The sequence below is a fragment of the Notamacropus eugenii genome, chromosome 2, assembly GCF_028372415.1.
Source record: "Notamacropus eugenii isolate mMacEug1 chromosome 2, mMacEug1.pri_v2, whole genome shotgun sequence".
Taxonomy (NCBI): domain Eukaryota; kingdom Metazoa; phylum Chordata; class Mammalia; order Diprotodontia; family Macropodidae; genus Notamacropus; species Notamacropus eugenii.
The window spans coordinates 473,644,599-473,657,474 of NC_092873.1; positions in this window are offsets into that span (position 1 = coordinate 473,644,599).

A 12,876-nucleotide genomic window follows, 5' to 3' on the forward strand; every position below is an offset into this window, starting at 1 on the left:
TTTCTGAGATAAAGAGATAATTGTTAAAAGTGTGTTTGATGCAAAAAAATTTCAACAGAAATTTTATTAACTTTATTTATAAATTTATTAACTAAATTTTATTAACTACTGTGCTAGACGCTTGAGGGAAATACAAAATTTCCTGCCCTCATTAAAGGTCACCTCTTTTCCTTACAGGAACGTTAGGAGACAAGTGCTTCGTAAATTTGAAATCACTACAGAGCAGTTGTTGTTACCATGAATATGGCAACCACTGCATAATATCACAAAAATAAAATTGACTATACCTTTACAGATAGGAAATGAGTAGATACCAATGTAAGAGTCATTTCAAAATCAGCTGTCCTTGTATAGTCAGATCATTGATTTGTTAAAGCAAAGATCAAAGGCAAACTAAATAACAATATAGGAAAAGATGAGAAGAAAACATGATATGCAGTTAAAATAGGCCCAATCTGATATGTTTTAAAAAGTGGTTAATACCAAAAATAAAAAATATGATATGAATAAAGCAAAATATATCGACATAGTCAACCTGACCAATTCCTATAGAAGCTTAACTATGTAAATCAAATTCCAGGAAACCGGAATAGCCTAGAAATTGTCTCAACCTGTAATAGCTTGTTTTCCTTGCCAAGCGGAGAAATATAGCAGCTGGGGTCAATCCCATTTTGTATATAAGAATATAACTACTTATGGAGGAAGATGGTGGAAGATCTGAAGGAGGATTATTCCATAAACCAGATCATACTGACTGTGTATAAGGATTAAATTAAGTACAGAAAAAAAGATGAAAAATGGAAAAGATTTGTTGTTTACAATAACTGTTTTCTACATCAATGAAAGCAGAGCCAACATGTTTAGACTCTAAGAACAAAGTCCTCAGTGTGCCATATAAACAAATGGAAATGGAACCAGAGTTCAAAGATTAAATGAGTGACTGATACAGACCAAGTTTATATGCAGGAGGTCTGAGCTAGAGGGAATACAATTTTGAGGGTACTCAGGACTAAATTCTCAAGATGAAGAATGGGTGGCCTGGGTGTTCTTTATTTATTTGTGTGTGGGTTAACCTCTTTTTTAAGAAAAATTATGTTTATTTTATTCTGAACTTATGAAATAAAACAAGCATTTCCATAACATAGAATAGAAAAAAAGATGATTGTACATAAAGTTGCTAATCTATTATGTTGAACTTGCTATCCCTTTTAAAGATATAATAAAGTTATTATGGAGCTTTCTTTTTTCTCGTTTTTATCTTCCCTTTCCTCTGGCCCTCCAACCTAAAGATGGCTACCATTAGGCATATATAAATGTATATTTTCATATGTACATTTATATATGTATTATATATATACATACACACATACATATATATATGTATACACATATATGTATATGTGTAGGTATGTGTGTATACACATATATGTATGTGTGTGTGTGTGTACACCATTCTACACATACTTCTATTTATTGGTTCTTTGTCTGTATGCAAATAGTGTCTTCCTTCATATGTCTTTTGTAGTAAATTTGGGTATTTATAATAATCAAAATGACATTTTCACTTAAAATTGTTCTTAAGACAATATTGTTGTTACTGTAAACAATGTTCTCTTGATTCTGCTCATTCTGGGTGTTCTTTAAAGAAAGGGTCTGGGAGGAACCAGCCAATTGAAGGAAGGATCATTTTAAGGGGCTTTAAAATGGAGCTTCAATTTTAAAGAGGCCATCCAGACCATTGATATCTTCATCCTACTCTAGGCGACACTCGTGACTCTCCTTCCTGATTTTCTCTATAGTTTTTGTGCCAGGTACCTTCATGACCCCCTCTCCCCATTTTTAGTTCCCTTTCTTGTGCCACCTTCTCCTGTTAGAATGTAAGTTCCTTAACGGAATGATGGTTCTCTTTCTGATTGTGTTTGATTGCATTTATCACAGTGCCTGGTGTAGTAAACACTGAATAAATGCTTTTTAATTTAATGAGACTCTCAAGATAGTGGATGAAACCATAAGACCAGAAAAAAATTATGAATGGTATTACTATTTTTAAAAAGGGAATAGGAGCCTGTTGTGCAGCAAGAAGATCAAATCAGTCAATACTTAAAGAAATGAATTCAGACTATTCTCTGGAAAGACAAATACTGAAGCTTAAATAATTTGGCCACATAATGAGGAGACAGGACTCATTGGAAGAAACCCTGATGTTGGGGAAAAATGAAGGCAAAAGGTAAAGGAGATGGTAGAGGGTGAGATGGATAGATAGTGTCACGGAAGCAACAAACGTGAGCTTGGACAGACTTTGGGAGGTAGTGGAGCATGAAAGGGGCTGGCATGCTATAGCCAATGGAGTCTTGAAGAGTCGATATGATTGAACAACTGAACAATAACGAGGACATAAGAAACTAGTAACTCAATTGTAGATCTCAATTAGTTAAATTTCAGCAAAACATTTCTGAAATGAAGACTTGTGGCAAGTTGGAGAGAGATGGGCAAGGAGATAGTGCAATTAGAGATATTCAAAACTAATTGAATTGCCAGACCAAAATAGGTTTGAGGTCAGCAACTCCCACAACTTATTCTTGCCCCTAAAACATTCAAAGTTTTTTATCAATGACTGAATAAAAGAGTAAATGGTTATTAAATTTGTACATGATCTAGTGTGATACTGGGGATCCTAACAGAGTGACAGTCAAGATTCAAAAATAACTTGAGAGGCTCAAGCTCACTCTAGCAAAGTAAAATTTAGTAGAGAAAAATATAAAATCTTATACTTTTAAATGAACACAATTTTCCTGTTTTTCCCTCTATTAACTAACAATTTCCATAAATTATTGAGTACATTGCATATTCAACTATAGAGAATCCAAATGTGTGTGTGACTATGTTCAAACGAGTTCAAAAAATAATCTTCATTAAATGGGGAAGGCATAGATAACTATTAGCTAAACTGAAAAAAATCTTTGTTGGGTGCTACAAGCTCGTTATGGTAGTAAACAGCAGGAAGGGTAGTGCTACTTTGGTCTCAGTCTGCATAGTGCCTAGAACATAGGACAGGGCTAGAGGTGGGGGTGGGAGGAAAGAAGTTGTGATAGACTTACTGTGTTCCTTAAATGGGAATTCCCTACAATCCTCCTCCCACCCCCACTCTCCCAAGAATCGTGTTTACTTCTGGGCACATTTTAGAAAGGATATGGAGAAACTAGAAAGGATTTAGGTAGCAGTCGTTGTTTGTTCTTCATTCTCAAAGAGGACCATGACATCAGGAAGATGTTGCCATGACTTGCAAGTGAATTGGATTTAAGCCAGGCAGGACAATGCAAAGTCACCAGCCTCACTTTCTCCTCCGGAGTTGTCTGGGTCTAGCGGCAAGATCAGGATGTTTGGAAACAGCCGCCGGATATAGATGACCAGGATGGTCAAGGATCTTAAGACAATGCCATCAGTTGAAGGAATTGGGTATTTTTAGGAGTCATGCTAACTTCCCAGTACCTAGACAGATGGATCAGTGGCCAAACATGGGGTCACTTCCGTCAAGTAGGGCCTAGTAACAAATCAATACTGACACTGAGATGTCAATGGTATTTTGATAAAACAGAATAGGAGAAGTGTTATAGGACCTGGGTAGGAGATATAAGACCTCTGTCATGGGGTTACTGAGAGGATCAAGTGAGATCATGTATGTGATGCCCTTTACAACCTGAAAACATTATGCATTAGTCATGCCTAACACTGGAGATGAATCCACGATATCCTGATTTTCTAAAAAGGAAAAGGTGGAATCTTCAAAGTATAGACCAGAGAACTTGGTGTCTATTCCTGGCAAAATTCTAGAATGAATCACTAAAGGTATATTTTGTGAGTAAAGCCAATAATGCACTGAACAACATAAATAGATTAAAAAAAAGATCTTGTTAGGCTAAAATTATAGACTAAATCTAATTAGATGAAATGTTATGCAAAATTCCTATATTTGACACCAAAAAGTCAACAGAAATGTACTGCATGGAGGTGTCATTACTAGACACAAGTTCATGGAAAAATATCTAGAGATTTTAGTCGTCTTCAAATTCAATATGTCTTCAGATTGACATATAGAAGCCCCAAAATTTAATGTACTCTTAGGCTACATTAATGGAAATATTGTCTCCAAAATGAGGAATGTAATCCTGACCAATGTACTCTGCCCTGGTCATCCACATGTGGATCAACAGAAGGAAGATTTTTCCAACAATCAGAAGTGTCCCATGATTGAATGATCTTCCCTGAAAAAAAGTTAACTCTTTGTGATGGGAATTACCAAAAAGAGGCCAGATGACTAGTCAAGACAATGTAAAGGACACTCCTGCATAGAACAGTAGGTTGAAATGAATGACCACTAGGATCATGTCCAATTTGTGTGATTTTATGGTGACCTGAGTAGTTTTACAAAACTGTAATCCTATAATCTTTATTGCGACCTCTGTATCACAAAAATGAATAATTAAGTCAATTTAAAAAAATATTTTAAACTGTCCCTAAGAGGGGAAAACTCAAGGCCTGGACACCCAGTTGGATGAAACCTTTGTATGCTAAAGCCCTAAGTTTCAAAAATAAATGAGTGGCTTCTAGGGGAGCAGATTGCTCCACTCACCACAGTCGCAGTCTTGAGATGAGAAACCAGAGAGACCTTAGTCTTCGACCCTGGCCTTTACTCCACCCTACCCTTCATAGTGAACCTCTTCCCCACAAGAAATGAACAGAAATTCTATCTAGAAAAAAAAAAAAACAAACTCAAGAAATCAGAAACATTCACACAGCAGCAGCAGCCTCCTCCTCCTTTGGCGTATCGTTCACACTGGGCCCTTTGTGGAAGGCTTATTCTCTGAACTCAGGCAGGGAAAATTATATAAGATGCATTTGTTGTTGTTCAGTTGTTTCAGTCACATCCGACTCGTTGTGGCCCGACCCTATTTGGGCTTTTCTTAGCAAAGATACTAGAGTGGTTTGCCATTTTCTTCTCCAGTTCACTTTCCAGATGAGAAAACTGAGGCAAATAGGGTGAAGGGACCTACTAGTGTCCAAGGCTGAATTTGAACTCAGATCCTCCCGACTTCAGGCCCAGATAGAGCACCAAGCCTAAAGTTGGGAAGACTTCTTGAGTTCAAATCTGGCCTCAAACTCCTACTAGCTGTGTGAGCCTGGGCAAGTCACTTAACTCTGCGCCTCAGTTTCCTTATCTACAAAATGAGCTGGAGAACGAAATGGCAAACCACTCCAGTATCTTTGCTGAGGAAACTCCAAATGGGATCACAAGGAGGCAGACAGGACTGAGCAACAAGATTCCTATATTACATAGGAATAAAAACAGTGATGGGGAACATATGGCCTCAAGGCCACATATGGCCTTCTAAGTCCTTGGGGGAAGCCTTTTGACCAAGTACCAGTTTTACAGAACAAATCCTTTTATTAAGGGAATTTGTTCTGTGAAGTTTAGATCCAGTCAAAGAACTGCACTTGAGGACCTAGAGGGCCATAGGTTCCCACTCCTGGATGATTTCTAATTAAATTCAGTTAAATAGATATAATTGGAGACACACCTTTGGGCATTCATGGCCTTAGATCTCCACCCTGGCCCTTGCCAGTGGGTCTCATGAGTTCTTTTTAATGGTATCTTGTTTTCTACATTGCCCTAATTCCTGGCCCTAGTGCCCCATCCCTTCCCCTATCCCCTGCTAGAGAGTCATTCCATGTTAAAATAAAACAAAACAAAACAAAACAACTGTTTTTAAAGGAGGGGAAGAAAAGAAGAAAAAGAATAAGAGAAGCCTCATTTTCTCTTGTTCAAGTTCATGGGTAAGCACCAACAACTTCTGAACCTTGAGGCTTTACAAAACAAAGGGCTGAACTTGGTGCTAGTTAAAATCCAAGTGTCCAGGCTTGAGCTCTCTCTCCCAGGGTTTAACACTTTTTAAAAGTTAATTTAATTATTCATAAAATCCCTTTGTCATATAGGAAGACCGTATATTTTAAGACAGTGTAAAGATTAAATGAGATTATGTATACAAAGTGCTTTACAGATCTTAAAGCACTGTATGAACACTAGCTATTATTACTCTTTCTGCTAGTTTTGTTCAACTACCCCCATAAGAGGGATTGAATGGGGACCTTGTGTCAAAGAGGATTGACAAGGGAATCAGGGAGAGCCAGACACTCTGTGCTAACTTCTTCCTGACTCAGTGCCAGTCCTCTTTTAGATAACCCTCTTCAGCCCCACCCTCCATTACAAAGACCAAGGGTCCCTTCTTACCCTGGAACATCTCTCCACCACTCAGTCTTACGCCAACTCCCTTCTCTTATTGTTGAGTTCTCATCAAGACCTCCATTTTAGAAAAGCCAAGTTGGCCATCCTTCATTTCCCTCTGAGCTCTGCTTCTGACTCTCTCAGTTTTGCTGCCTTCCCTTCCCCCCTTTTTTCCCTTAATAATAGGATTTGTTCTGTAAACTTGGACTCAGTCAAAAGGATATCCCCATGGACCTAGAAGGCTACATGTGGCCTCGAGGCTGCAGATTCCAGGTTGATCAGCTTCTAGATTGGGGGTCCATGAAGTTTTTAAAAGAAATATTTTTTGCAATTGCATTTCAATCTAATCTGTTTCCCTTGTGATCCAGTGTATTTTTATGCATTTAAAAACATTATTCTAAGAAGGGGTCTAAAGTCTTCACTAGATTGCCAAAAAAGTCCACACATGACACACAAAAAGATTCAGAGCACTTATTTTGGATGAATCCCATGAATTCAGGTCCATCCTGGTCCCCTATGGAGGGGCTATGAAGGACCTTTGCACCCAGCATGAGCTAAACCAGCCTCAGTACGTTCCTAGACCTATGGACCCTAGAGATAATGGAGTTGTGATGCTATTCTTTCGTGATCATCTTGGTCCTGCTTTAGAGTGAACCAAACCCCTTGTCAGAAAAGAAAGAAATAAAAAAGGAATAGGATTGGCTTAACTAGTCCCAAGGTCTATATAATATATTGAATAAAGATAATACCATACATTCCTCATTAGATAGAAGTATTCATTAGACCAAGGGTCATGGTATTTCTAGGAGATAATTTCCTATCTAGCTATATTCATTTCTCTCTCCCACCTTAACTTCTAAACTTCAGTCTCTTTCTGTCTCTCTGTTTCTGTCTGCCTCTCTATCTCTGTATTTGTCTCTGTCTTTCTCTCTCATTCACGTACACACACACACACACACACACACACACACACACACACACACAGATATACACCCTCCCCACTCCATACCCCCACACACATAGCAACTGCTCACATCAAATTTCCTCTTCGTACACAGTTGTGGTTAAGTCAAAGCCTACTTTAGAAAACACAAGGTTACCGCTATTGGGGGCTAGAAAAGAAGGTGGGTTTTTTGGTGGGGTTAATTTTGGGTATGTGTTCCTTTTTGGTTTTTCTTATAAAATACAAATTGCTAAAACAGCAGTGGCCTTCTTTCACTATTCCACTTATTTATTTATTGCTTTGCAATAATAAGAATAAAAGGAAGAAAGAATAGAGAGAAGAAGCAGGGTAAAAAGCAAATTTGAGTAGTCTGGATAGCATGGTATGTTCTCTGCCTTTGTAGCACTGTTGGAGTGAGAGAAGATGCTTCAGGGCACCCTTGGGTGCCTTTGCTGAAGCTTTCTCTTCAGAAGGACAAGAAAGCAGTGTGATATAGTGGATTTAGAGTCAAAGGACTTGGGTTCAAATCTTGCCTCTGCAACTTATGTCACCTAAGTGACAGCCATTTAACCCCTAGGAAAGGTTTCATGCAGAAGACAGGACTTTAGCTGAGACTTGAAGGAAGATGGAGAAGGCAGGAGAGAGAGAAGGCAGGAGAGAGAGAAGAGAAGAGAAGAGAAGAGAAGAGAAGAGAAGAGAAGAGAAGAGAAGAGAAGAGAGAGGAGAGAGAGAGAGAGAGAGAGAAAAGAGAGAGGGGGGGAGAGAGAGAAAGAGAGAGAGACAGAGAGAGAGTTGGCAGGAGAGCAGCCAGTGAAAATGCCTGGAGTTGAGAGATGGAATGTTGTGTGGGAAGAATAAGACCAGTGTCACTGGTTCAGAGTATGGGGAAAAGCAAGGAATACATAGACTGGAAAGGTTGGGGGGAGGGGAGGGGGCAGATGGCAAAGGGCTCCTTAGCTCTGCCAAACAGAGGATTTAATATTTGATCCTGGAAGTATGAAGGAGTCACTGGAGTTTACTGAATAGAAGGGTGACAAGGTTAGACCTGTACTTATGAAAAGATCAATTTGACTGCTGAATGGAGAAAGATTTGAGACAGCTTCCCCACTACTTTTCCCTCTCTACACTCTTGGTAACTGGAGTGCTGGTGGTGTTAATGAGGACTACTGAAGTACATTTTGAGTTTCTTTCCTGTCTTCTGGCATCTTATACCTTTACTTCCAAAGAATTATCTCTCTAGTGAAAACTGGAAGAGACCATCTTATTCAACCCATACTGGATCACTTCTCCATCTAACCCAGCAAGTAGTCATTCCAGCTTCAATTTAAGACCTTTAACAAGGAAACACCTACTTTGAAGGTTGTTGTGAAGCTCAAATGAGATAATGTAAGTGCTTTGCAAGCCTAACAATGCTTACGTAAAAGTTAGCTATTGCTATTAAAACAGAACAATTCTAATCCCTTCAAATAGTTAAAGTTTTCGTGAGACCCATAAATCTTCCCATCTCTAGGTCATCTGGTTCTTTTTTGGCAGTCTACAGACCTGTCATCATTCTAGTACTTTCCTCTAGGAGCTTATCAGTTCATCCTACTACATGTTATTCCAATCTGAATACAATATTCCAGGTGTGATCTGACCCAGGCAGAATACTACAGGATTAACCTGTCCCTTGGATCATCTCCTTTGCCAGATCCTTTCAGATTATGCTCTCTAACTACCGTAGAGGTCCCTCAGGGTGCTGACCTCTCTTCTCTTTATGCTGCTTCACTTGGTGATCTCATGAGCTGCCATGGATTTAATTACCATCTAAGCAGATGATTCTCAAATCTACCTATCCTGCCAGGCTCAACCTTTTTGCTGACCTCTAATCTTGTATATCCAACTGCCTTTCAAATGTCATAATAGACATTGTGTATTTTGTAAGATGTTCAGTAGACAAATTAAACTCAACATGTCTAAAATAGAACTCATTATCTTTCCCCTTAAACCCTTTCTATTCTATTCTACCTTCCCTACTACTGTAGAAAGCAACACCATCTTCCCAGTCCTTCAGATTGCGAAACCAGGAAGTTTTCCTAGACTCTTATCTCCTACCCCCTACATCTAATCTGTTGCCAAGGTGTATTGATTTCACCTTGGCAACATTTCTCAAATATATACCCCCTTTTCTCCTGTGACACTACCACACCCTGGTTCAGGCTCTCTTCACCTCACACCTAGACCACTGCAATATCCGGCCAACGGGTTTGCTTGCCTCAAGACTCTCCCCACTCCAACTCATCCTCTATTCATTCAGTTGCTAAAATGACTTATTGGGTCCAACAATGTCACTCTTCTGTCCCTTTACTCAGTAAATTCCAGTGGTTCCCTATTACCTCCAGGAAGGAGTATCAAATTCTCTGTTTGGCATTCAAAGTCCTTCATAAACTGGCCCCTTCCTACCTTTCCAGTCTTCTCATACCTTCCCCAATGTGTACTCTTCAAGCAAATGACACTGGCCTTCTTGATGTTCCCTTAAAAGGACGCTCCCTCTCTTGGCTTCAGAAATTGTCTCTACTTGTTCCCCATGCCTGGAATGCTCTTCCTCCTCTTCTCCAATTAGTGACCTTCCCAGTTCAATTTAAGTGTCAGCTTCTGTATCCCACACATCCAGAATAAATATTCAATGGGCTTAGGCCATGGAAGACCTCAAAAAGGATTTGAAAATCAAGTTAGAGAGGTGGAGGAAAAACTGGGAAGAGAAATGAGAGAGATGAAAGAAAAGCATGAAAAGCAGGTCAACACCTTGCTAAAAGAGACCCAAAAAAATGCTGAAGAAAATAACACCTTGAAAAATAGGCTAACTCAATTGGCAAAAGAGGTTCAAAAAGCCAATGAGGAAAAGAATGCTTTCAAACGCAGAATTAGCCAAATGGAAAAGGAGGTTCAAAAGATCACTGAAGAAAACACTTCTTAAAAAATTGGAATGGAACAGATGGACGCTAATGACTTTATGAGAAACCAAGAAATCACAAAACAAAACCAAAAGAATGAAAAAATGGAAGATAATGTGAAATATCTCATTGGAAAAACAACTGACCTGGAAAATAGATCCAGGAGAAACAACTTAAAAATTATGGGACTACCTGAAAGCCATGATCAAAAAAAGAGTCTAGACATCATCTTTCATGAAATTATCAAGGAAAACTGCTCTGATATTCCAGAACCAGAGGGCAAAATAAGTATTCAAGGAATCTACCAATCACCACCTGAAAGAGATCCAAAAAGAGAAACTCCTAGGAACATTGTGGCCGAATTCCAGAGTTCCCTGATCAAGGAGAAAATATTGCAAGCAGCTAGAAAGAAACAAGTCAAGTATCGTGGAAATACAATCAGGATAACACAAGATCTAGCAGCTTCTACATTAAGGGATTGAAGGGCATGGAATATGATATTCCAGAAGTCAAAGGACCTAGGACTAAAACCAAGAATCACCTACACAGCAAAACTGAGTAGAATACTTCAGGGGAAAAATGGTCTTTCAATGAAATCGAGGACTTTCAAGCATTCTTGATGAAAACACCAGAGCTGAAAAGAAAATTTGACTTTCAGACATAAGAATGAAGAGAAGCATGAAAAGGTAAACAGCAAAGAGAAGTCATAAGGGGCTTACTAAAGTTGAACTGTTTATATTCCTACATGGAAAGACAATACTTGTAACTCTTGAAACTTTTCAGTATCTGGGTAGTTGGTGGGATTACACACACACACACACACACACACACACACACACACACACACACACAGCACAGAGTGAATTGAATAGGATGGAATCATATCTTAAAAAAATGAACTTAAGTGGTGAGAGAGAAATATATTGGGAGGAGAAAGGGAGAAATGGAATGGGGCAAATTATCTCTCATAAAAGAGGCAGGCAAAAGACTTTTTAGTGGAGGGAAAAAGAGGAGAGGTGAGAGAAAAGCATGAAGTTTACTCTCATCACATTCCACTAAAGGAAGGAATAAAATGCACACTCATTTTGGTATGAAAACCTATCTTACAATACAGGAAAGTGGCGGAAAAGGGGATAAGCAGCATGGGGGGGATGATGGAAGGGAGGGCAATGGGAGGAGGGAGCAATTTGAAGCCAACACTCTTGGGGAGGGACAGGATCAAAAGAGAGAATAGAAGCAATGGGGGGCAGGATAGGATGGAGGGAAATATCGTTAGTCTTACACAACACGACTATTATGGAAGTCATTTGCAAAACTACACAGATATGGCCTATACTGAATTGCTTGCCTTCCCAAAGGGAATGGGTGGGGAGGGAGGGAGGAAGAGAAGTTGGAACTCAAAGTTTTAGGAACAACTGTCGAGTACTGTTCTTGCTACTAGGAAATAGAAATACAGGTAAAGGGGTATAGAAAGTTATCTGGCCCTACAGGACAAAAGAGAAGATGGGGACAAAGGAAGGGAGGGATGATAGAAGAGAGGGCAGATTGGTGATAGGGGCAATTAGAATGCTCAGTGTTTTGGGGTGGGGGGAGGGGACAAATGGGGAGAAAATTTGGAACCCAAAATTTTGTGAAAATGAATGTTAAAAGTTAAATAAGTAAATTAAAAAAATAAAAATAAAAAAGAATTATATTTTAAAGAAAATCTAAAGTTGCTCAGTTCCTACTTTATTTCTGTACTGTCTGACAAGGAAAATGATTTTTGAGGAAAATAAAGTACAAACACTGATCAAAGGGACTTAGTTCTTGAGACAGGAATGGGAAACGGTGAGAGAACACTTAGCTAGATGTAATGAGACATAGTCAACAGGCCCAGATGAAATTCCAGGGTTCAGAAAGAACTGCCAAATGTGACTGATGAGTCTTTGCAATGATATTTGAAATATAAAGGAAAAAGTCCATTATAAAAGTCCAAAGGAACTTTTAATAATAAAAGAACCAATTAAAAAAAACTACTGTGAAGTTTCATTTCACACCCAAATAACTGGCAAAGATGACAAAGGATGGAAACAATCCATTCAGAGGACTAATGAGAAGACAAGTACACTAATGCATTGCTGACAGAGCTGTGAATTAATCTAAATGTTCTGGAAAGTAATTTGGAACAATGACAGTGAAATTATTATTAAACTTGGACCAAGAGAGACTTCATTCCAATATGATTGTCTGACCACAAATGATTGTTCTTTGGGACTAGCCTCTCAACTAAGTTTTGAATCTACTCAGTTTTACTATTGTCTATTGTTCATCTTCCCTTGTGGAAAACTACAAGGATAAAATGAAATGTTTTGTCAAGCAACAGGGGGAAATAGTCTAGTATGACCAGTTTTTGATGAAACCATTCTGTTTAATGAAATCATTGTAGTATCAGGAATGATGATTATGAGGAATCCAGAGAAACTTGGGAAGACATAAGAACAAAAATGTATATGATGGAAAAGGACATAAGGAGAATCAAGAGACAATATAAACAGGGACCATAGTCCAAGTAATGTAAAAGGAGAATATTAGAAGTCATAAAAATTCAGATCAACCAGTCTTAGCTCCAAAAGAGTAATGATGACGTAGCATATCTCTCCCTTCTTTCAATAGGAAGGTTGTTACAAAGGAGAAGTCGATTGATGGGAGTAGGATGGAGAGGCAGAGGTGAGAGGTTTCTA